Below are 26,256 nucleotides of genomic sequence, written 5' to 3'. Positions count from 1 at the left end.
GGCAGCCCTCTTTGTAGTGGCAAGAAACTGGAAACAGTAGATGTTCATCAATTGGAGAATGGCTGAATAAGTTATGGATAATACTTTCCTGTAAGAAATGACTAGCAGGATGATTTCAGAGAAGCCTGGAGAGACTTAAATGAACTGATGCTGTGTGAAGTGAGCAGAATCAGGAGATCATTGTACATGGCAACAATAAGATTATATGATGATCAATTCTGATGGATAATGAGATGATTCAGGCCAGTTCCAATGATCTTGTGATGATGAGAGCTATCTACACCCTGAGAGAGGACTGTGGGAACTGAGTGTGGATCACAACATAGCATTCTCATTCTTTTTGTTGTGTTTTGCTTGTATTTTATTTTCTTTCTCATTTTTTCCCTTTTTGATCTGATTTTTTCTTGTGCAGCAAGATAATTGTGTAAATATATATGCATATATATATTTTTACCATGTTTAACATATATTGGATAACTTACCATCTAGGGGATGGGGTGAGGAAAGGAGGGAAAAATTGTAACATAAGATTTTGTAAGAGTCAATGTTGAAAAATTATCCATGCATGTTTTGAAAATAAAAAGTTTTAAAAAAAAGTATAGGTTGTCTTGCTTTTTCTATGTGCATGTAGTTTTATACTTAAGAAAAACTTTTTCATTCTTCCCTCTCAATTGCCTTATCCTAACTGCATTTCCAGTAACTATACCTAGACTTATTTAACACCGTTTAGAAAAACAAAAAAAATATATATTTTTAAAAGGGAAAATAAATGGACTTTCAGTATTCAGTGTCCAAAAGGAAAATGTTTCAGATTGCCAAAAAGAAATCCAAGAGCAGAAAAAAGATTCAAAATTACAACTTCATCTGTCCTAATACTCCTCAATAGAAGCCAACTTAACTCCCAAAGTTTTTTGGAGTATTGATCTTAGATTAAGCATGTATTTTCCTAGTTCCCTGACTACTCCCCTTTTTCCTGGGAGCTGGATTCTTCTTGGAGTCTCATTTCTTAGACTTACTTCATTAGACTTTTTAAAGGTAACTTTAGGAGCATTCTTCATCCTATAGAATTACTTCTTTTCTAATCCACTGAAAGGATTTGTTTATACTTCCTAAAGGGCAAGAAATTTTATCTTTAAGTTTATCATTTCCTTATCTGTTTCCTTTCTAAGATTAAATCCTAGGCTTTGGGTACAAATAAGAGAAAGGCAAAACAAATTCTACCCTTGGGGTAAACTCAAGTATGATAAAATACAGCTACTGTCAATATTTGAAGGGCTTCCACAAGATAAGGACTCAAATACAATGTTCATTGAAATGAAAGTGAGTACAAATATTCTGGGAAGTCAAAGACATATGAAAAGATCTTATACATACCAAAATATTTTTGTCAGTACTTTTTGTGGTCACACAAAAAAATGCTCATCATCTTGTAATATGGATTATATTTACTAGTAATATATTTATTTATTAGTTTTTACTAGTAAATATTTACTAAATTCATTAATTTTACTAAGTTTGCTAATATATACTAGTAATATATTTACTAAATAAGAAGTAACAAATAGGAGAAATTCAGAGAAATTTTGAAAGACTTGTATGAAATGGTGTAGAGAAATAGGCAAAGGCCCCAAAAACAAAGACAACAATGACCATAATAATGTAAAGAGAAACAACATTGTTTTGGTTAAAACAAATCAACTTGAGATTGGCTAGGAAATTGACCAGGCATAATTCAGCACATGAAGATGTAGAATGTATATTTTAGGGTCTTTTGAGCACTATTTCAACAAGAGGTTTTGATTTTTGGCTCTTTATATGGGATAGTAAACTCAGGACCTATTGCTAGGTCTTAGAGCCAATTACTATTAATTAGGGCCTATTTCCATTTGCAATTATAATTAAATAAAGTATAACAATTGGTTCTTGGGGGCAGCTAGGTGGCTCAGTGGATAGAGCACTAGCCCTGAATTCAGGAGGACCAAAGTTCAAATGTGATCTCAGACACTTAACACTTCCTAGCTGTGTGACCCTGGGCAAGTCACTTAATCCCAGCCTCAGAAAAAACAAAACAAAACAATTGGTTCCTGAGCTGGAATTTTGCACAATGCAAATTGTGCAAAAAAAATTTTTTTTTAATAGAAATACAAACTAGAATAATGCAGCACTTCAGGGGATTAATTATTCATTATTTAGGGGTGTATGGGGTATTTAGAGAGTATAAGCTCTGGTCTTAGGCAGGCTGAGTCTTTTTAGGGCTGCTTATCTACCTTTGGTGTCTACCTTTATTTCTTTTTTTAAAATAATAATTTATTTTTCCAAATACATGCAAAGATAGTTTTCAACATTCATCTTTGCAAAACCTTGTGTTCCAAAATTTTCTCCCTCTTTTTCTCCTTCCTCCGTCCCCTAGACATGGGCAATTCTTCTAACCTTATTTCCATATTCACCATGCTGCACAAGAAAAATTAGATGAAAGGGGGAAAAACAAAACAAAACAAAAACACTGGAAAGAGGAAAAACAACAACAATCAAACAGCAGCAACAACAACAAAAAGTGAAAATACTATGTTTTGATCCACAATCAGTCCTCATAGTTTTCTCTCGTGGCTCTTTCAATCATAAATCTAATAGAGATTCTCTTGGATCACCTCATTGTTGAAAAAAGCCATGTCCATCAGAATTGAACATTGTATGATTTTGTTGCTGCGTACAATGTTTTCTTGGTTCTACTCACTTCACTTAGCATCAGTTCATCTAAGCCTTTCAGGCCTCTCTGAAATCATCCTGCTAATCGTATCTTATAGAACAATAATATTCCACAACATTCATATACCATAACTTAAGTCAGCCATTCCCCAACTGATGGGCATCCACTCAGTTCAATATTCATCAATATACAATTTTGTTGTTTCTATGTACAATGTTTTCCTGGTTCTGCTTGCTTCACTCAGATTCATATAGATCTTTCTAGCCTTTTCTAAAGTCAGCTTGTTCAGCACTTCTTATAGAACAATAATATTCCATTATATTATATATATATTAAATATCATATATATTTCATATATATGTTATACCATAGCTTATTCCATCTTTTCCCAATTTCCCAATTAATGGGCTCCTACTCATTTCTCAATTCTTTGCCACCACAAAAAGAGCTGTTACATTTTTGCACATGTGGATCCTTTTTCCTCCTTTATGATTTCTTTAGGATAAATGCACAATTTCATAGCCCTTTGAGCATAATTCCAAATTGCTGTCCAAAATGGCTCCATCAGTTCACAACTGCACCAACAATGCATTAGTATCCCATAAATATATTTTTTTTAAATTTTGAATTCTAAATTCTTCCTCCCTCTTCTCTCTCCTTCCTGACGAGGCAAGCAATTTGACATAGATTTACACCTGTGTAGTCAATGCAAGACATTTTCATATTAGCTATGATGCAAAAGATAACAGATCAAAACAAGAATAATAAAGTAGTTCTTTCTCTTTTTCCATTTTTCCATTTTTTTACTTTCTTGTTTTTCATCATGAGTCACTTGGAATTGTTTTGGATTCTGAGAATAACTAAGTCTTTCATAATTGCTCTTTATGCAATTTTAATATGACTGTGTGGTTCTAGTTCTGTTCTTTTACTTTGCATCAGTTCACATGTCTGTTTTGTTTCTGACTACTATCTGTCTTAAATCAGCCACTCTTCTATAAGTCCTGCTCATTTTCTTTTATTCTCTTTCCCTCCTACTTCCCTGTGGAGCAGAGGTGGAGAATATCTAGCCCATGGCTGCCTGAGCAACCATAGGCTCGGATGTGAAATTAAATAAATTGAGGAGCTTTTTTTCATAACAACTTAAATTTATATTAAGTGAATCATTACAGAATAGACAAATACATGATGAGACAGACATGTATGCTTCTCATTGGCTGCCTATGGGTTTGTTTGCCTGTATTGCAATGACTCAGAGGACAGTCAGTGCTAGGAAGGCTGAGAATGTACACGTTGCAAAAGTGTTAACATAGTGTAGCAAAACTACAGTTTGATGAAACAAGAAAAAACTTAATTGTCTCAATCGATCCAAGTGATTTAATTATATGCTACTGCATCGTACTCCAAGAAAGTCTCTATGCACAGTCATTGCAGATCAACAATGTGATGTCAATATTAGTATCATGCCTTTTGTCAAAGGCAGTTAACAGTTTTAGGACTTACTGAATGATCTTGACTAAATGTGGTGATCTTGCTTATCACTGTGAATTATGGTGGCTGAGTTGTGGTAACAACTTTTAAAGTTTTATGACCTGTGGGATGAAATTCATGGAGATGAAGGGAAAACCTGTCAGGGATTTAGCAGTTTTCACGATGTACAAATACTTCTCAGAGCTGAACATCAAGTTGTAGGGCCCCAACCAGTTTCTCAGCTCCCTGCTTTTTTTTTTTTTTTTTTTTTTGAGGCTGGGTTTAAGTGACTTGCCCAGGGTCACACAGCTAGGAAGTGTTAAGTGTCTGATATCAGATTTGAACTCGGGTCCTCCTGAATTCAAGGCTGGTGCTCTATCCACTGCGCCACCTAGCTGCCCCTTAAACTCTGAAGAAACACTTTTTTTTTCTTTCTTCTTTTTTTTTTCCTAAGGCAATTGGGGTTAAATGACTTGCCCAGGGTAACCCAGCCAGGAAGTGTTAAGTGTCTCAGGTCAAACTTGAACTCAGGTCCTCCTGACTTCAGGGCTTGTGAGCAATCCACTGCACCACCTGGCTGCCCCAGCTCCCTGCTTTTAAATGTGAAATCATCAATGTTAAATTAAGGCTATGCAAAGTGTAACTTAAAAGGAATAACATAGTATATTTCCTCACTTTGAAAGGACAAAAACTTGATATGATACTTGAATATGCTGTTGAATGTGAGAAACTAATTTAGATATTTAATGAAAGACTCAAGGATATGTAAACAAATGGAATTGAACATGTGGAACTAGCTTATGTGCCTGATAACCTACCTTCATTTCATAACATGAAATCATGAAGTTGAAAAGTGATGATGAGCTGAAAGCTAGGTACAACAACTTCCATGCTTAAGTTCTATAAATGTTATATAAGTAATAATGAATTTCCCAATTTGAGGAGACATGAATTGAAATATGCATCTGTGTTGGGAATGACTTTATTGTGAAAAGTTCTTTTCAAAACTTACCATCACAAAAGTTGACTGTGCTCCAGCCTGACTAATGCAAATCTGAAAAAGCAGATCTGAGTAGCAACATTATCAATACAAATAATATCACATGCCTTACTAAAGAGTAGCAGTTCCAGTCATCATGTTAGGGATGAGTTAATTAAATGTTTGTCCAAATGTAGCAGGCTGATTTTTAAGTTGATAACTTTGTATGGATGGAAAATGCCATACATCGAGAGAGAGAGAGAGAGAGAGAGAGAGAGAGAGAGAGAGAGAGAGAGAGAGAGAGAGAGAGAGAGAGAGAGATGGATATTGAATGTGGATCGAAGCATAGCATTTTTCACCTTTGTTTGTTTGTTTTCTTTCTCATGACTTTTTCCTCCCCCTTTTGGTCTAATTTTTCTTGCACAACATGACAAATATGGAAATAGGTTTTAAAGGATTGTACATATTTAGCCTACATCAGATTGCTTGCTGCCTTGGTCTGAGAAATACTCAAAATTAGATTTCCATAAGATGCTGCAAGGAAATATAGAATAATAAACACAATTGACCAGAAAAAGGAACTAAACTAATTACAAAATCCTAGTAAAGGGGGTTAGGCTAGAAACTGTCTTAAACTGGCCAGAATCAATGACCAGGAGAAGGCTTTTCTTCATTGCACTTGCTTAATAGGCTCATTGAATATTATCTGATGCTCTGAGGTTAGAGATAGTGGCCATTTTTGAACATGAGATATATGATCAGGGTGGCAACAAGTTTAGGAGCAATATATAAGGGGCAGATGACAAAAACTGTAAACCAGAAGGACTCTGACCAACCAGAACTCTGAAGAGAGAAGTAGGACTAACCTTAAAACTTTTCCTCCTTTTTATATGTGTATGAATTCATAAGGTTTTTTTCTCTTATTCAAATTTATTTTATTTGAAAAAATAATTAAGAAAAAAAGAAAAACAAAAAAAAAGAATATAAAACAAAATAAAGCAAAACAAAAGAGAACATTGTCATGTGCCCAGCAAAACATCAGGGAGGATTCAAAATATATAACAACAAATGATCAGATCAAGAAAGATATATACAAGTAGAAGAAATTATATTAATAAAGGTCCATTTTTTTCTTTATATTTCCTTGTAAATTGTTCTTTGGTTCTCTGCTGTGTACCTTATTTGCTTTAATTTTCTCCCTTTCATTCTTCTCAATACTCCCAAGCAAGCTACAGTTAAGAAAAGATATATTGATGTATACATACACTCATAACCCCACATACACATCTTTCTCCACATCTCAGCTGATTCTTTAATTAAATTCCACTCCATAACTTGCCTTGCTTTTAACTTAACCTCCCCCCATCCAAGGATCCTTCCTTTAGCTTCTTCCCTCACCCTTTGCTTCTGTATCTGCCCATCCCTCTTCCCCTTATTTCTTTATAGATTTTGGAGGGGGCTATACCCTTCATGGTTTATACATAGTGTTGCCTATTGAAGCCATTTCTGACATGAGTAGGTTTTTAGAACTATGAGTCCTCCTTGCCCCCAATACCTCTGTGTCTATTTTTCCTCTGTACTTCATTTGTATAATATGATTACTATTTTTATCTTAAGTTTGCCAATCTTTCTTTTAAACTACCCTATTATTGATGTGCATCTTAAAAACATAGTTTACATTTCCTATGTAAAAACAAATCAACAACAACAACAACAAAAAACAATTTGTCCATGTTTAAACAGTTTGTCCATGTTGAATTCCTTAAAATTGATCTTTGATATTGGCTTTATGTTAAATTTTCTAAGTTAAGTTTTGTTTGATAAAATGTCCTGAAAATCTTCAAGTTTGTTGAAGACCTATTTTTTTCCCTCACTCAAAATTACAGATAATTTTGCTGGATATGATATTTTTGGCCGCAGGCCTGGGTTCTTTTGATTGTCAGTAGATGTGATTCCAGGACCTGCAATCTTTTATCATAGCTGCCAAGTCTTATACAATTCTAATTGTATCTCCAGTGTATTTGATTTTTTTTTTTTCTTGCAAATTTTTCTCTTTGATCTGGGGGGTTTCAAAATTTAGCAATAATATCCTGGTGTGTTTTCCACAAAGGATCTTTTTGAAGTGGTGATTGGTATCTATTTTTCCCTCAGACAATTTTCTTGGATTATTTCCTGTATTATTATATCAAGATTTTCTTTTTAGTCATAACTTTCTGGAAGTCCAATTATTCTTATATTTTCTCTTAGTGATCTGTTCTTCAGATGAATCATTTTTCTTATAAGTTGTTTCATACTCTGTTCTATTTTCTCAATCTTTATAATCTGTTTTGATATTTTTTTTGGTCTTTCTTAGCTTCACTGGCTTCCCCTTGCCCAATTCTAGTTTTCAAATAATTATTTTCATCTTTGAGACACTGTACCTCCTTTTCTAGTTGATTAACTTGTTTTTCCCATAGTCTTGTTTTTTTTTTTTTTGATAGTTTTTCATTTTACTTTAAAATTTTTCCTTAATGTCTCTCATTTGAATTTTAATTTGTTTTTGAATTCTCCAATAAATTCTCTCAACATTTCACATTACCTTTCCAGGTAGAAGCTTTTTTTTACTAAAATGTCCTCTCAAGATGAACTCCAATCTTCCCTGTTCTCAATACGTTTCAGTGGTGCAATTCTTTTTTCTTTGCTAGTTCATTTTTTTTTTTTTTTTTTTTTTTTTTTAAATAATAAGGGGTTTTAGTGTAATCACTTCTAATAATGGGATAGGGGGATGGGGTCTCAAGCTTTTTTTCAGCTCTCCACTCGGACCTGGAACCCCAAACCAAGAGTTCCACCCTTTTGCAAGTGCCCACAGCCAGCAACATTCCTGAGCTCAGGCTTCTGCATTCACCTTCTTGCCCAGGGGCACATCATAGCAGCACAAGCTGGGCCTGGAGTTCCCAATCAGCCCACACACAGTCTAGGAAGTGAAAGTCTCTATGCTACCTGAAGAGGCTGCAGCCACACTCTGCTAGCCCAAGGGATTCCCCTCTTGATGTTTCTATGGAGCTATCCTGGAGGTGTTTACATGCACTTCAAAAGAGTTAAAACCCAACCCATTCAAATTTGAACTCAGGTCCTTCTGACTTTAGGGATGGTGCTCTATCCACTGTGCCACCTAGCTGCCCATGCCCCAAATCTTGATTTTTCAAGAGTCTATGTTTGCCCTGAGGTGCAAATTTATTCTGTTTGTGGGGGAAATCAGAAGAGCTTAAAATTTACCAACCTACTCTTATCATCTTCCCAGAATCCTCCTCATGTGGAGTTTTTATACCCGTTTCTGCAGGAACATATAAAAAGTTTAAACTTCATTCATTCTAAAGTTGTTCATTTACTGCACTTTTCTGAAGAAAGATGCCAGGCTGAGAATTACAGAGACTTTCACTTCCTAGATTGTGTGTGGATTGATTGGGAACTCCAGGTCCAGCTGTGCTGCTGAGAAGTCACTCTGGGCAAGAAGGCAAGTACAGAAGCAGGAGGGCAAGGACGTTGTCATCTTCAAAAGGGAAAAGCTTTGGGCATTGCTTCAAGTCTTACTCTGAAATCCCAAAAGGGTGCAATAAATCTCATATGGAGTTTTTATACCCGCTTTTGCAGGCACATAAAAAAAAATGTTTAAACTGCTTCATTCATTCTGAGGTTGCTCATTTACTGCACCCTTTTGGGATTTCAGAATTTTATTTGTAACATTAGGAGGGGGGAAGTAAGGGAAGGAGAGAGAAAATTTAGAACACAAAGTTTTACAAAAATGAATGTTGAAAACTATCTTTACATATATTTGGAAATACTATTGATAATTTTATATGGCCCACAAATGATGTTATAAAAACCAAATGGCCCTTGGCAAATAAAAATTTCCCCATCCCAGCTTTAAGTTAAATAGATTTCTATACCCAACTGAGTATGTATGTTATTCCCTCCTTGATTCAAATGCAACCAGAGTAAGGTTGAAGCTTTGTCCAAAGTTCTTCCCTTTTGTACCTCTTTATTGTGAAATTCCTCCCCATTCTTTCTGTCCTTTTTTTGAATTCATCTCTCTTTTCTACCCCTTAATTTAATTTAATTTCTAAAAATCATCTTACCAAAATCATCTCACATCTGTCCTTTTTGTCTATGTATCCTTTTGACTGCCCTAATAATGATAAAGTTCTTTGAAGTTATAATGATCATTTTCTCCTGTAGCAAAGCTTCTTAAACTATGGGTTGCAACCTCATAGGGAATCCTGTAACTTGAATGTGAGAGGTTATTAAATCATAATTTATTATCAGTAAATGTTTGATTTGTATACTAATTTTATATACCTATTCTCAGGTGAAAAGGAATCACAAGTAGAAAAAGTTTAAGAAGTCCTGTCTTATAGAAATGTAAACATTATGCTTCTCTTGAGTATTACATGTGAATATTAAAATTTCTATTCAACTCTAGTCTTTTTCTTTTTTTTTAACCAGGAATGTCTGAAAATCCTCTATCTCATTAAAATTCATCTTTCTCCCTGAAGGATTATATTGCATTTTTCTGATTAGATATTCTTTCTCCTCACTCCCTGTTATCCAGGCTCCTTTGTGTTCTAGAATATCATATTCTAAGCCTTTTAGTGTGGAAGCTATTAAGTTTTGTGTAATCCTGAATGTGGCTCCATGATATTTGCATAGTTTCTTTCTGGCTGCTTGCAATATTGTCTCCTTGACCTAGGAGAATTGGAATTTAGCTGTTACATTCCTAGGAGTTTTCATTTTGGAATCTCAAGGGATGTTTGGTAGATTCTTTTAATTTCTATTTTATCCTCTGGTTCTATGATACCAGTACAGTTTTTCCTGTGAATGATGATGTCTAGGCTCTTTTTAAAAAACATGGCTTTCAGGTATTCTAATAATTCTTAAATTATCTCTCCTCTTTTTTTCCTCCAATAAGATATTTCACATTTTCTTCTATTTTTTCATTCTCTTTATTTTGGTTTTGCTGGGGTTTTGGTGTCTTATAGAGTCATTAGCATCCACTCGGCCAGTTTTAATTTTTTAAAGAATTATTTTCTTTAGTGAATTTTTGTATCTCTTTTCCCATTTGGTCAATTCTTCTTTTGAGGCATTATTCTCTTCAATAGGTTTTTGTGCACTTTACCATTTGTCCACTTCCTTTTTTTTTTTTTTTTTTTAATGTGTTATGTTCTTTAGTACTTTTTAATTCTTCTTTCACCAATATGTTCTTTTTTATAATTCTCTTAAAATATACTCTTTTCTTTTCTATTTTTCCCCTCTATCTCTCTTATTTCATTTTAAAAATCCTTTTTGAACTTTTTCAGTAATTCTTGGTGAGGAGGACTGTGACCAATTCACATTTTTCTTTAAGGCTTTTCATGTACTTGTTTTGACTTGTCTTCTGAGTTTGTGTCTTGATCTTCCTTGTCATCATAGTAATTTTCTATGGTCAAGTTCTTTTTTGTGGTTTATTTATTTTTTCTAGCTTATTTCTTGACCTCTAATTTCTTGACCTATGTTAAATTTGGGTTCTGTGACTGGAGTGGAGGGGACATTGCACCAGGCCTTTCTTACTGCTGTTTTCAGAGCTAGCTCTAGGGGTTTATAGACTTTCCATGCTTCAAGGTGGTATGATCTAAGGAGATATGTGGTCATTGCTCTCCTGGCCTGTGCTCCAGGCTTTACCAGGAAAAGACCTTGTTTTCTTATAGCCATCTAATACTAATATTTCTCCTGGCCCTGGGACTGGGACAAGGACCCGTATTCTCCTGCCACCTGAGTGACCATAAATACTCATTTCCACTCTGAAACCTTGATGAGAATCCCTGCTTCTCTGCACATCACTTTCTATTGTTTCTTTTGACTCTGGGACATTAATCCCAAACTGCATATTAGAAATGCAACAGTACCAGCAAAAGATCCTCAGCAATTTCCTTTTGAGTAGTTGTCCAACTAACTCTCCCCACTTTCATCCTTCCACAGTCTATGGTTGAAAATTCCTGAAGCTGTTAATGCAGCAAATGCATCTTGCTGTCAGGAAGGCCTAAGTTTGAATCCAGCTTCTGATGCTTACTGGCTCACTGGCCCTGGGAAAGTCACTTCTGTTCTGTCTGTCTCAGTTTCCTCATTTGTAAAATGGGAATAATAACAGTACCTACCTTCCAGGATTTTTGAAAAGATCAAATGAGATAATAATTATAAAGTATGTGGAGTTATATATGTTAATAATAATAATAATAATAATAATAATAGTTAATGAACATGTTCATTTTGGGTTTTGATCCCTAATCACATTTTCCAAATCTTTTTCATTTTGTTCCCCATCTTTGTATTGAAGTCAATAAGGCTTAAATTTTATGTTTACTTAATTTGGAGGATCTTATCAAATTCTTAAAAGAAGGTTTATACCTAATTTTCTGAAACAGTAATTGGCATTGAAGTTGCAATTATCTTCACTGCAATCTCTTTTTTGGGGTGTTCATTATGTACATTGCAGAGTACTGTGGCAAGAGAGAGAAAGTGAAAGGGAAAAGAAGGTCTTGGAGAAATTTCAGGTTGACCCTATACCGACATAAGATACATGAGTGTTTATATGATATAATTTGAAGAGTATTGAAATGCCCTTTCTGCCCCTAAAATATGTTTTCCACAAACCTGCCATTGCCCACATTCAAACAATTTCTTTAGTACTCCACTGGATCTCATTGCTGTTCATTCATATTCTTTCCAAAGATGCAGATCATAACTCTTTTATGCTTTGAGAATCTTGTCTATGACCTCCCATAAATCCTCTCCAGGGGATCCACTCAATATGCTGGGGATCTTCCATTAGATTTCCTAACATTGTGTGGGTACCCATGGAACACAAAATATATCCATCTATTATCTCTTCCTTTTACCACATGAGAAGTCTACTCTCTTCTCTGGTTATAAATCACTCTGATATTTTCAATGCCACTTCTGGAATGTGGTTCTTCATTGTTAATATGCTGCAGCCTATTTATCATGGTCCTTGTTTCTATTGACCTCTTCTATTTCTGCAGCTCATTCTTAGAATCTTATGGCATAATGCTTTAAATTTTAACACAAATCATGGAAACCAATCCCTTTTCCTTCCCCACATTCCCATATTTTATATATATCTTTCCCTTATAATTTCCGTATCATCATTGTTTACTGTGTCTGGTACATAACAAATGATAAACGTTTATTGATTGATACAGTACCTTAGAATTTGCAAAATAGTTTCCTCAAAAATTCTGTCAGGCAGACGGAAGGAGAGGGGAATTTAATATTAAGTGACAACTATGTGCCAGAAACTATGCTAAATGCTTTTTGAATACTATCTTATTTGATCCTTACAAAACTCTAGGAGGTATTATCCCATTTTACATTTGAGAAAAACTGAGGCAAATTGGGTTTAAGTGACTTGTCCTGGCTGTCACACAACTAGAGATAAGAGATCTGAACTCAAGTATCTCTGATTCCAGGCTCAGTGCTCTATCTACTGTTTTACCTAGTCATCTCAGGTAGGTACCATGATGTCCATTTCTTTGTTTCCTCAACTTAAAAAATGGGGTAATAATAGCACCTACCTCTCAGGGTTGTGATGAGCATCAAATTCAATGGCATTTGTAAATATTTGCCAAACACTTAGCATAGTGTTTGGAATACAATAGCTAGTTGGCTATCAATGTAGGCTTAGGATATGGCAGAGAAGGAAAACAGAAGGAAGGGTGACAATGTGAGACAACATACTAAGGTCTCAATTAATGTGGCATCCAGAGTAGAATACAGTGCTGAGAGGGAAGAAGAGAGGCTGAAAAGGGAAGTGGGCTCAGAAGACCATCTTTGCTAGTTCATAATTTTGCCTATGATTGATGTTAATATGATGCTAAGGTTGACTATAAACTTTAAAATGATACTACAGTGACATTGTGCATCACAACTTAAACAAAAAAAAAGATGAGGAAACTTATTTCCTTTATTGCCCTGATGCTTTGTTTATGATGGATGGGATAGACCTTACAGATATTTTCAAAAGACCCTGTGACCCACAGAAGTTTTGATCTGCCACCCACATACTTTTCCTTGGTCCTCCCTCCTTGGCAGCAGTAACGATCTCTTTACTGCAAAAGAAAACACAAAAGTATGTCTGCTGCCCTATACACCCACTTGGTGTGAATGTTCTTGAAACACTATGGGAAAAGAGATGTGAGAAAGATGAGCTCCTTAAGTGAGCTTCAGTGCATTTCAATGTGAAGAGAAGAATGGAAAAAGAGAGAGTGCTCATGGATACACATACCATGGTTATCATTTCCAAACACCTTTTAGGCTTTGTTTCTAAATAAGGAATAACTGATCTTTTATGACTTGTTACCTAGTTAAGAACAAAAAGATTAAGATTAAAATACATTTTTAAAAAGCCTTCCTCCTTTTTTGTAAAAAGAACGAGGGGAGATAGGTATGAGTATGGAATATTGCATATACTGTTATTCTCAATAGAAGCTTTGATTAATTTCACTAAACTTCCTTTCTCTCTCTCTCTCTCTCTCTCTCTCTGTCTCTCTCTCTCTCTCTCTCTCTCTCTCTCTCTCAATATATATATTCTTTATTACAAACCTTTTAAATATTTCTTTTAAATTCATTGTTATAGACATGGCTTTCTGGGAAGGGGAAAGTGAGAAAATGAAAGAGATATAAAAATACAGGATAACAAACTAAAAAAAAAAAGGAAATTTAACATTGAGACATAAGATTTTAGATTTAAAAGGGACTTCAAAGATGATTAAGTCCATTTCTCTGATTTTATAGTTGAGGAAAGTAACATTCAGAGAAAAACATATGGTGAATGAGTTTAATAAAATATGATGGATATCATGGAACTGAGCTGAGAGAGTTTCCTTCCAGGTTCTTTGAGTGAAGATGAATGGTTTTGGAGTGAGAGGTCTTATGTTTGAATCTCATCTCTAATACATAATAGCAGCATTATTTTGGAAAAATCACACCACCTTGTGTCTCAATTTTCTCATTTGTAAAATTAAGAAGCCGGACTAGATAATCTAAAGCTTCTTTAGCTTTAAATCCTACAGTCCTAAATGATCTACACACTGACATATGTTGAGTTGATATAAGATCAGAATCCAAATCAGTTCATTTCTTTCTAGCCCATTGCTTTTCTTCCTCTCTTCACCTTTTCCTACCTTGCTTTCTTCCTCTTTTTCTCTTCTCTCTCTCCCAATTAGTCAAATACTGGATAGACTCGATCTTCTGTAATTAACAAATATTTATTGAGGGCTCACATCTGTGAGATATTACTGATGACAAGAAAGAAATATTAAAAAAAACAACTTCCTATTCAGAATCATCCATTGTCCCAGATATGTGACTTGTATATCCTTTGCACTGGAAATTCTCTAGAATGAGATTGTATTTTCTTCTTTTTTCCATATTGTAGTTAAACATATGGACAGTCAGAAAACAGAGGAGCAGAATTAACTTGTTGATTGAATCCTAAAGGAGTTCAGAAAATAGATCACCCTTTTCTCCAGGTTCAATTTCCAACCTCATTCCCTATTGGTACATTCTCTCCCATACTTTCTTCCCATTTAGGGAAGGAAAGAAATAGTATTGATGATATTACTTCCCAAATGTAAGCAGCATCCCTGACAGAAAGTTACTGTCATATATATGTATGTCATATATATAATTAGGAACATGAGTATCACTAAGGTAGAAGTACCCTAGGACATCCTGACTGTTCAGAAAAAGCAGAATTTGGACAACCAACAAGAGAAAAGATGGATCTGGCATTTTCTGATTTTGATTTTATTTTTTAAGCTTATGAATAGTATTTCATTTTTCCGATTACATGTAAATATATTTTTCAATATTCATTTTTGTAATATTCTGAGTTTCAAAGTTTTTTCTCCTTCCCTTCCCTACCATCCTCCTCCCCAAGACAGCAAGCAATCTGTTATGTTATACATATATAGTCATTTTAAACATATTTCTATGTTGGTTATGTTGTGAAAAAAAATCATATCAAAAGGGAAAAATAACACAAGAAAGAAAAAGCAAACAAAAAATGGTAAAAATAGTATGCTTCAATATGCATTCAGTTTCTATAGTTCTTTGATTGAACACAGGTGGCGTTTTCCATCCCAAGGATATTAGAATTGTCTTGGATTACTGTATTGCTGAGAAGAGCTAAATCTATCATAGCTGATCATCAAACAATGTTGCTGTTACTATATACAATGTTCCTTTGGTTCTGCTCATTTTATTCAACATTAGTTCATGTAAATCTATCCAGGCTTTTCTGAAATCAGCCTGTTCATTTTTTTTATAGAACAACAATATTCCATTACATTTATATACCATAACTTATTCAGCCATTCCTCAATTGATGGGCATCCACTCAATTCCCAATTCCTTGCCACCATAAAAAAAAAAAAAAAAAAAAAAAAAAGCTGCCACAAACATTTTTGCATACGTGGGAACTTTTCCCTCTTTTATGATCTCAGACCCAGTAGTGAGACTGTTGTATCAAAGGGTATGCACAGTTTGATAGTCTTTTGGGCATAGTTCCAAGTTGCTCTCCAGAATGACTGGCTGATTTTGATCGTAAAGAGTGGCTAAACTCTTCTGTTTAGTTTTCAATGATGTCAGAAATTTGATTCAATTCCCCATTAACTAGTTTTTTTTTCTTTTTCATCCACCTATCCATTCAACAAGTACTTTTTATATACCTTCTCTCTGTCAGACATTTTTGGATACAAAACCATGAATAAAGAGTCCCCATCCTCAAGAAGTTTACATTTAGTTGGCAGGGGAACAACATGTACACAGAAAAAGTAATTATTACATATATACACAGTGATCTCAGAGAAGGAAACCAGAATAGGCTCTCTGCAGGAGGCATACTTGGGCTGAATTTAAAGGAAGAACTTCTACAAAGTAGAGGTGAAGATTATAATTTTAGATATTGAATAGAGGCTGTGCAAAGGCAAGGATAATAGAAGGTGATGTATGAGAAACAATGAGTAGGATAGTTTGACTGGAACATAGAGTGAGAATAGAGAATATTGGAGAGAATCCTGGAGAGAATAGGCTGGGATCAGGTGGTGAAGGGCATTAAATATCTAATAGGCAACTTTACATTTGATTCCAGAGGCATAAAGGAAGCCACTGGGGGATTTTTTGAACAGAGGAATGACTTTAAGGCTAATGCTATCACTTTAGCAGCTGTGAGGAGGATAGATTCTTGAGGGGAAAGCCTGGAGGCAGAGAAACTAATTAAGAGGCTATTGAAATCCTATAGACAGCAGATAAAGACCAGAACTAGAATGGTGGCCATATGAGAAGAATGAAAGGAATTCATATGAGAGATGCTGTGGAATTAAATATAAGATTTTGCAACTGATTGAATGTGAAGGTGTGAGAGGGTGAGATTAATTTTGAGGAAGTGAACCCAAATGACTGGCAAGATGGTGGTGTCTTCAACAGAAACAAGGAAATTTGATAGAAGGAAGAAATCAGGGAAAATATAATGATTCTTTTAAATCTGAGATGCTTTGGGGATATAAATATAAATTAAAAAAAACAGGAAGTCACAATCCAACTAGATGTGCCCTCTTTGTGCTTCAATTATCTTTTACTTTTGAGATAAATGATAAACTTTTGTCTGCCATTCAACATTTTACTACTTATCTCTTTCATACTATTCTAGTTTTACATATTCCTGTCTTTCACGTGCTCTATGACCAAGTCACACTGGTTTACTTATTGTTCCTTGCACATGACTCTCCATATTCAGTTTCTGTGCTTTTCTACTAATTGTCCCCCGTCTTTGAAATGTACCTCACAACCAGCTTGTGGAATGTGGCTTTCTTCAAGATTCAATTCAAGTGCAGCCCTCTGCAGGAGGTTTTTCTGGTCCTCCCGGATGCCAGTATCCTCCTTTTAAAGATACCTTGCATCTATTTTGCATATACCTACATATGCATACTTTTTTCTCACCTCTCTGTGGAATGCCTCTTTGTGCAAGATGAAGCTTAAGCACCTCCTTCTACATGAATTAATTCCCCAATGGTCTCAACTATTAGTTCTCCCAAACAACCTTGTACTTAACTTTGAACTTATTTATATATCAGTTCCCTTTAATATGCTGATGTATTTGTCTTTCCCATTAGAATTAAGTCCCTGAGGGTGGGGATCTTTCCATTATTTGTTTTTGTGTACTGGACAGTGCTTACTTATAGTAGGCACTTAATAAATAACTGTTAGTTGATTTTCTAATTTAGGATTTTGCAATTCTATAAAAAAATATTTTCTCCCTTGATCCCTAAATGTAGTAGACTGTCTCTAGTTTGGTCCCAGTTAAAAAGGATCTTTGTATTATTGCTTTAAAAATAAGTGGCCTCATCTTTCTTGGTCTAGAGACATCTTTTTTGTTCTTAGTTAAATGTAGAACTTAGAGGAGGGGATTGTAATCTTTTATGTCTGGTGACAATCTTGTGAAGTCTATTTGCCCAGATTAATACTTTCAAATACATAAAATTACAAGGGAAATTAATTATGCTAAAACTCAATTATAATTTTTTTTTTATAAAAAAAGGTTACAATTTAGGTTAAGAATCCTTGATAAAGTGCTGGTTATTTTCTACAGTCTTATCATGACAGCTTGATTAAATGCTTCCAGTAATAAAAATTGATCAAACTTTTGTCCATCATTTTGGCTTATTCTTTCTTTCCCCCCCCCCCAAATCACAGAATTTTCTAGAAGAATCACAGTGGCTATGTAATCCAGTATATTAGAAAAGAATCTCTGCTATAAAATACTAGATATTTGTCAACTAATCTTAGTACCTCCAAGGAGGGCAAACCCACTAAGGGGGAAAACCAAGAGATTTCACTCAGTAATATCACAAATGCAGAATTATAACCGCCTTGCTGCAAACAAGTTTGTGAATCAGTCAGTTTTAAAAATTAGAAAAAGCTTGTTAGGAGTTGTTCATTCTTTGGTGTGCCAGTGATGTTTCCTTGACAGAATGGAATCAATTATAAATTGGTTCAACTCCTTGATCACCCACTAGATGGCAGTAATTTAAGGCATTAGAAAGGCTGACAAAACTATTTTCCTGCAGCTTGAATATAGAGAAGGTTTTCACTAGTGGTTGGTCTACTTTGAGTAGATAAATCTTAGCTCAAAAAATGAATGTTGAAGTTTGCTTATTTCTTAATTATTTGCAAGAAAACAAAATCATTCTTGTGATAATAAAATCTCAAATATTCTATCAATTTTAACTCATTTGGACAGCTCCATTGTAGTTTACCTATAATAAATAACAAATTTTCTTCATAAATAATTCAAATTAATATTTATGACAATTAAAAGTTCAAGAATGTTAAAAATATTGAGATAAACTTTCCCCCCCTACCTCAAATTCTCTTTCTCCTACCCTCAAAAAAGTAACTATTAATCATCCTTATCCATTTTTTTTTTTTTTTTTTGACCAGGGACCATTTTGTTAGACTTAAGAACTGAATAATGAGGCTGTCTCTTCTTTCAGAGAATGGTCTTAGTTAAAGAGCAGGTGGTTCCGAAATCTAAGAAATGTATGTATGAGAGGAAATGTTTGGTGAGGAACAGAAAATTATGTGTGAAGCAAAGGACAGAAATATTTGAGTCAATTGTGTAAATAGAGAAGATGAATATGTTTATATATTGGAGAAATGTCTTAGGAAAGATATTGGATGGGTGTGTGTGTAAATATTTGGAAGAAGAGGAAAATATGTATGATTTCATGAGACAGTTGCTGATCACTGGGAAAACTGGTCCCAGCAGTCTTTGTTTCATAACTTCATGAATCTCCACGTGTAGCCTCCATTTTAACTGGATATAATAAAGATTGAATCAGTGGACTTTTAGGGATCAGGTTTGTTACAAGTTGTTGGTTTTTTTCTGGTTTAGTACTACCCTTGTACACACAACAATAGTTGAAACCAATTTGACATAATTTAAGTTAGAAACTACCTTTGGAAGTACTGTTCCAAATATTTCTACTCTATCTCTTGACAGTTTATCAGACTAAAGTTATCTCTTAGTGGTAGAAAATTACTTCATTCTTTGACTCTAAATTTTGCTCTGTTTGATCTGATTAGGATTTTTCTTTTGATCTTTTTTTCCACTTTTTTTCTTGCTTTTTAGAAATTGGATTTCGACATCACTATGTTTTGGTGCTGCCACTTTCAAGTTCAAAAATGACATATATGTACTTCAGGTTCAAATCCAGTGTGAGGCAAACTGCAAATAAACAGTGTTTTGGATTTGGTGACAGATGTTTTATTTGAAAGCAAAAGAATAGCTCATAAAACAGAGGTATTTCCATGAGAACATTTCTATTTTTTCTCCTAGAATGTTAAATTTAATTGTTAAGAAAGTTTTGCTAACTTTCAGGATAGTTTTTTTCAAGATGGGACTCAAGTAATTTTTCTTAATTCCCTGTTATAACCCAGTTAAGGATAAGTGCTTTGTTCTACAAAAAACAGAGTATTATTGTTGATATTTTAGTGCAAGTACTCTTAACCTTTGTTGTGTGTCATGATAACTTCTAATAGTCTGGTGAAGCCTGTGGATTCCTCAGAACTTAAAAAAAAATTCAAAATTGAAGGAAATGCTAAATTTCAGTCAGACTAGTGAGAATAAAAATCTATTTTTCCTACCGTGCTCACCTCACCCGAGTTTATAGACCTAAAATCTATCTACAAATATGTGGATGAACCCCAGGTTCAGCATTCTTGTTTTAATTTATCATGGGGAATAACTATTGTTAATCAGTCATGTCAGAGCCTCTGTGACTCCCATTTGGAGTTTACTTGGCAAGGATACTTGAATAGTTTGCCATTTCCTTCTCTACTTGGCCATTTCCTTCTCTAGTTCATTTTACAGATGAGGAAACTAAGGCAAGCAGAATTATGTGACCTGCCCAGGGTCACAAAGATACATAGTAAGTGTCTAAGACTGAACTAAGTATTCCTCACTCTAAGCTTTGGTCTCTATCCACTAAGCCACTTAGCTGCCCACTATCTGTTTTGGCTCTGTGCTAAGAGATGGGACTACAAATACAACAGTTCCTACTTATGGGAACTTTAGCCAGAGCTTCTAACTTTGTCATGAAGGGAAACAATGTGAACAAGTATATGAAAAAAAAATTTTTGGAAAGGGATGGGAAAGAGGCATTGGAGGTACTGGGGAATCAAGAAAGATTTCTTTTAGGAATATTTTAGAGCGTTGGTATTGAGTTTTGAAGGAAATTCGGGGTTCTAGATTATGGCCTTTTTCACTATTATTGCTAGAAAAATGTGGTAATGTATATTACTGACCTGCTATAAGAAAACTCTTTACATTGTTTACTGTTTTCTGATTTAGAATAACAATGTAACTTAGATTTGTAAAATACTTTAAGATTTAAAAATAACAATGACTGCCCCCTATTCCTGTAGGAAATGATTGAAATTTCCAGACCACAATTTTTTGAGGAAGGCATATGATCTGCATTTTGCAAATGGCTTAATGGAGACACAGAAAGATTAAGGGATTTACTTTCAAGTAGTAAGCTAAAAAGTGTTCAGAGCCAGGAGAACAATCTAAAATGTGTCTATTGTGTTTTTCCCCACAACTAAGCTGCTCTCCTTCAATCTTCTTCCTGACTCCAAATCCAGTGCTATTTGTTGTCTAGACAGGTAAGCTGGCCACATATGTGGCATAATTTGTGTGTGTGTGGGGAGAATATTGTTCCCAGCATAGGATAACAGAATGCAGCATAAGAAATGATTTTCTTTGGTTCTTGAGAGCTTGTAAATACCTCTGGTAAGTCCAATGACTTTCTTAATGTCTTACAATGCTTCCTGTAAGCTAAATTCTGCCTACCAGATTCAAGAGTACCGGCTACCAGAAGTTTTAATTGAGAACTTGTTACGTTTAATTAGCTAATTCTCTTGAACAAGCCAATGTTGTGTACCAGATCTCATGGCTTGCATTAATAAATAATTGTAATTATAAAAATTCATGCAATTATACATATGTAGATTTCTGATTCAATACTCCACCACTGGAATTTTTTTTTGATATGTTAAGGCATTTTTTTTAACACTTTAAAAGATATTTAGTTTCTTCAAGCTCAGAGAAAGCAAAGGCCTGAGAGGTTTACCTGGAGTAAGGTATTGAAACAAAGAGCCAAGTAATAGATTGGAAGAATGGGGATATAAGTAGATGGCATAACTTCTTCTTGACAATTTTCTTAGGACTAGTCTTGTTCTATTTTAAAACTTCCTACCTCCCAAGAAAACAAATCTCTTTCTCCCTCTTTCCCTTCTTCCCTCTCTCCTTTCCTCCCTCCCTCCTTTTCCCTCTCTCTCTTTCTGTATGTGTGTATTTCTGTCTCTCTGAAAATAATGGTGTTGTCAATTATAGTTAAACTTGGAAGGGACCTTAAAATTCAAGTGTATTGTGTATTCTGGAAGTCATATGTCCATCTATGAGGTGAGTTATCTTCATAAAGTGTGGCAGGACATTATACAACCAGACTGAGAAGTGCCACAGCTATTTTTGTTTTAGGTCTTTTGGATTTAAAAAAGCCTATATGTGTTGAATTCTATCATTTTACTATACTTTTCTATTACAATTGGTTTGTTTCATAATGCGTTAACACATGCTAAACCTATCTCAATTAGATTGCAAAGTCCTTGGGAAAAGAACTTGTACGGTAGCCTTCTTATTAGTAGGCATATTTATGTGTTCAGTAGATGTATTTATTTATTGTTCTATATTTCAGAGGACTTGGAGCACCTTAGAGATCAATTAGCCATCATTTTATGGAGAAGAAATTTAGTCCCACAGAGGAAAGGGAGATGCTTAAAGGTCATGCAGTTATTTAATGCCAGAACTGGGATTTGAAACCAGTTCTTTTAATTCCAGAGTCCTTTCTACTCTACCCTCTTGACAGTTGAGTAGGCTAAACTATCTCTTTAGTGCCAGAAACTAACTTTATCTGTTGACACTAAATTTTCCTCTAATGTTTGACCTGGTTTGGAATTTTACCTTTACTTTTTTTCCCACTGATATTTCTGTTTTTTAAAAAACTGGATTTCTACATTGCTGTCTATCTGGTGCTAACACTTCCCTGTCACTTCTTCCTTATCTGAACTGACATTCATTCTTCCTTTGTGCTTCAGTCGCCTTGAAATATCTCTACTCGAGCCATTTTTTGGTTCCCTCTCTCATTCAAACTTTTCGCTTTCCCGACATTAGGCCAGCAGGTGATGTCTCTTGAAAAACTTTCTCTTCCTTGCTTTTGACTTTGGTATGTGGCAGAGAGCAAATCACTCAGTTATAATCATGACTTGTTGATTGCAGCTGACTGAGGTGTGTCCCGAGTAGGTGTGGGGGTGAGGGGATGAGGAGGAAAGAAACTAAAGGGAAGGTTTTCAAAAGTATTAGGGAAAATGGAAGGTGAAGAGGGAAAGAGAAGGACTCGGTGGGCTAAACCAGGAGGAGAGAAGCGGAATTGGGGGATGGGGTGGTGGAAAGTTGGATTAAGCTTGTTTAGCCAGGAAGGAAGAGAGTAGGGGAAGGAGATAGAGAAGCACCTCTTTGCTAAAAAGCATGTAGCAGTCCTTGTTGCTAACTGCCTCAGGCTTCCTCCATTCCTAGTTTTACCCTGAGAGTAAGGCATGCACCCTAGGGGAATTTGGGAAAGGTGGGCAAGTGGATATTAAAAAGAAGGTTAGGGGCTATTGTACAGTGGAAAGAACACTGGAAAGAAATAAAAGGGACTTGGATTTTAACCCTGGCTCCATCACTAATTTGTGTATGTGAACAAGTTATCTATTCTCTCTGTCTCCTAGTCCTTCTAAAAAAGATAGAGGGCTGATCTAGATGACTTACAAGATCCCTTCTAATAGCTTTTGCCACTATACATGCCTTCTTTGCCTCTAAGACTCATTTTCACAAGGGACTAAAAAATTTGTTCTCCTATACTAGAGATGGGATGAAAGAGATAGGGGACTGCTGAAAGGCAGCCCTAAAAAGAAGAGTGGTGGTCATGGATCAAGTATAAGGATGGGAGGTAAGAGGATGGGAATCAGCTAGGTAGTAGAGTACAGAGGAAGACTGATAAGGAAAATGTTGCTAACTACCAGACTAATTCAGACTTGACAAAGAGACAGGCTCTCATTGTGAAGTCACACAAAATTTGAAAATAGGACTAGATAGGATTTCATTGGGAAGCTCAAATAACAAACCTAGCATGAAGTGGGCAGACAGCCCTAGTTGTTTTGACTTGTAGGAAAGATTTAAAATTGTGGACATTGTGCACTTGGGTATTGGCTTTTATTGATTGCCTAACCAGGCTCCTTATCCCATCTCTTTGGAGGATAGTTTTACTAAAATTTCTTAGGAACCAATCATAGATTTATTTCCCAATCGCTGCTAAATGGACAGAAGGAGAAAAGACCATAATTGAATGACCTTGGATTTAGAGATCATTTATCCCAGCCCAGAAATCCCCTCTCCCCATTTTAGGAAGAAACTGGTCTCAGAATATCGCTCAAGATCGCACAGGTAGTTATCTGGGATTTGAACCTATTTCCTCTGATTTCAAATCCAGGGCTCTTCAAATTTACCATCCCATTTCCTTGGATTCCCCAAACCCTCATGTTTTCAGAGGGTTGCTTTTGCATATCCTTCATGCCTCTCCCTATTCATACTGATCCAAATTACTGGGACTCTTCATTCTTCCTTGACTCTAATTAGTTCAGTGTGCATTCTATGAAAGGTGCCCCTAAAATGTTAGTCACCCCACAATATTCATCCATTCGGTACCAGGGATGGGCCCATTCCACCCCCAATACACTAGTTGGGGATGCGCGACAGTGTGGGCCCTTCATTTCGCGAGGCCTCTCCACCTTTTCCCTTCATCACCTACTCCCTCCCCTACACTCCCCAGACCCCCTTTCACGGTCAAACCCTGGTTTGAACCTGATGATTTGCCCATCTCTCAGGGACCTCCTTCCTCCCTGCTCAGCAACGATTAAGACCCGGAGAAGTGGACTCTTGCAGGGCGGAAGGATGTAAGGGGTACCACTCCTCCAATTTGGCTTTAGGAACTCCGGGCTTTCTAGGATTCCTCCCACCCCCTCAACTCAAGCTCTAACCCGAAGAATTATTGGTTTAACCCACAGCCGGGAGATTATTCTTGAAAACCCGACTGCAGGTCAAGCCCTGAGAGGTGGTAACCCCAGGGAGAGGACAAAGAGGGTCTTTGAGGTAAGATTTTTTTTTTCCCCTTCTAACCAACTTGTCTACAGCATGAGGTCCTTCTTCAAGACTAAGAACAGTGTTGTCAGTAAATGGGGATCCTTATGTCAGCATCTCCCAAGCTGTGTGGGGATGCAGTTGGGGTTACTTAGAAGTCTGGGTGCTAGGTTGGGGAGCAATGGGGGGAGGCAGCCAGAGAGTACAGCACATTTAAGTTTGAAAAGTCGGGATTAAATGAGAGCAGAACCCCAGCTTCAAAATGGGTCTGAAAACAAGTAGCAAAGCTGGGGTGTCCGAGGATGCTAGAGACTGGGAACGGGTCAATACTAGAACCTAAGTCAAGGAAAGCTAGAAAGCAGTTATGATGATACTATAGTTCTCATCAAGTTTATGCAAGGGCTCCTGACTGTCTTAAAATGCTCTTCAGAGGAGTCTTTCTGAAATTCTGGAATCCCAAGATCTTAAACTTAACATAAACAAGGCTTTGGGGGAATTGTTCTCTCTTTTCTCTCCCCCAACTTTGAAATGCAGAGATGGCAAATAATTTTTTACTGGGGGGAAAATTGGGGAGAACTTTCTACATTTCTATGTTGACCTGCATGTGCATACATATTGTTGATTTAAGATACTGCTGCCCCCATTGGCCTTGTCTTTTCGTTTTAAAAAGAATGCATGGAGGGGGAAAAAAAAAGAATGCATAGGAGAGCAGGCAGGAAGAAGGTTTGTGGTTTTCTTGAGTCGGGAATTAAAACACAGGGGAAAATAAGTTGCCTAAAATTAACTAAATTCTGTCTTGATTTCTGTGGTTTGTGGCTTCAGGAGTGAATTGTAAGGTGGTATTTTTAGTAATGGGAATCAGTGTTCAGGGAACTAGCTGAAGGACAAAAGTTCCACGAGGGAAGCTTTCCATTAAAAGTTTTAGAGAAAACTTTGCAAAGCCCTGGGGGTGAGATTGGGCTGAGTGGGGGCGGTGCAATTGTGCAGGTTAGTGATTTTAGGCAGCCAGAGCCATTCTTTCCCTCACTTGTGGAAGGATGTTGGGCCTTTTTGCTGTCAAACCCTTTTATCGTAGGTTAACAGGACTTTAAGCAAAGAGGAACTACTTAATTTGTACAATGAAGCCTTTCTTTAATCAACTTTTATTGTGCAGGTAATTGTTATTTCAGGGCTGGAAAGTTTTATTGTCCCTTTAAAACAATAAATGTGTGAATTTAACTTGGGGAGAAACCCCACTACCACTTTCTTTTATTCTCAGATCTTTAAGTTTCTGATTCTAAAGGTAGATTTTAGAAATTGCTGTCAGGAATTGGTGATAGTTCTGAGATCATGTTTATTATTTTGTAAACTTCTATGTTAATGATGACACTATATTAGGAAACATTCAGAGACTTTCACAGCTGTGGTATCTTTAATACACTTTAAAATGTTCAGTACAAGGTTCTTGTTTAGTACCTGTTAAATTTATAGATTTTAAAGACTGCTCATTTAGGGGAGAGAGAGAGAGAGAGAGAGAGAGAGAGAGAGAGAGAGAGAGAGAGAGAGAGAGAGAGAGAGAGAGAGAGAGAGAGAGAGAGAGAGAGAGAGAGAGAGAATAAGAATGGATCAATGTGTGAATGTTTGCCCTCTTGCCCGGGAAATCACAACATAAAAAGAACTAAAGGGGAAAAGAGCAAAAGCCAAACTTAATTTTCTGAAGCAAGTGGAAAACAAGTGATAAAAGGTTGTACTAGATATCTCTAATCAGAATTTGGTTGCGCTGAAGTTGTGCAGAGA

General features: G+C 35.8%; 1 protein-coding gene across 1 annotated transcript in view; it reads left to right on the top strand.

Moving 5' to 3' along the window:
• Positions 1 to 24,400: 24,400 nt before the first annotated feature.
• GREB1 (growth regulating estrogen receptor binding 1) overlaps positions 24,401 to 26,256 on the top strand; it is a 189,578-nt gene continuing 187,722 nt past the window's right edge. The window contains exon 1 of the mRNA XM_074287207.1: positions 24,401 to 24,492. The gene's annotated coding sequence lies outside the window, so the exon portion shown is untranslated. The remainder of the gene's footprint in view (positions 24,493 to 26,256) is intronic.

Source organism: Sminthopsis crassicaudata, chromosome 2 (genome assembly GCF_048593235.1).
Source record: "Sminthopsis crassicaudata isolate SCR6 chromosome 2, ASM4859323v1, whole genome shotgun sequence".
NCBI lineage: Eukaryota > Metazoa > Chordata > Mammalia > Dasyuromorphia > Dasyuridae > Sminthopsis > Sminthopsis crassicaudata.
This window is presented reverse-complemented; position numbering and strand designations above follow the sequence as displayed.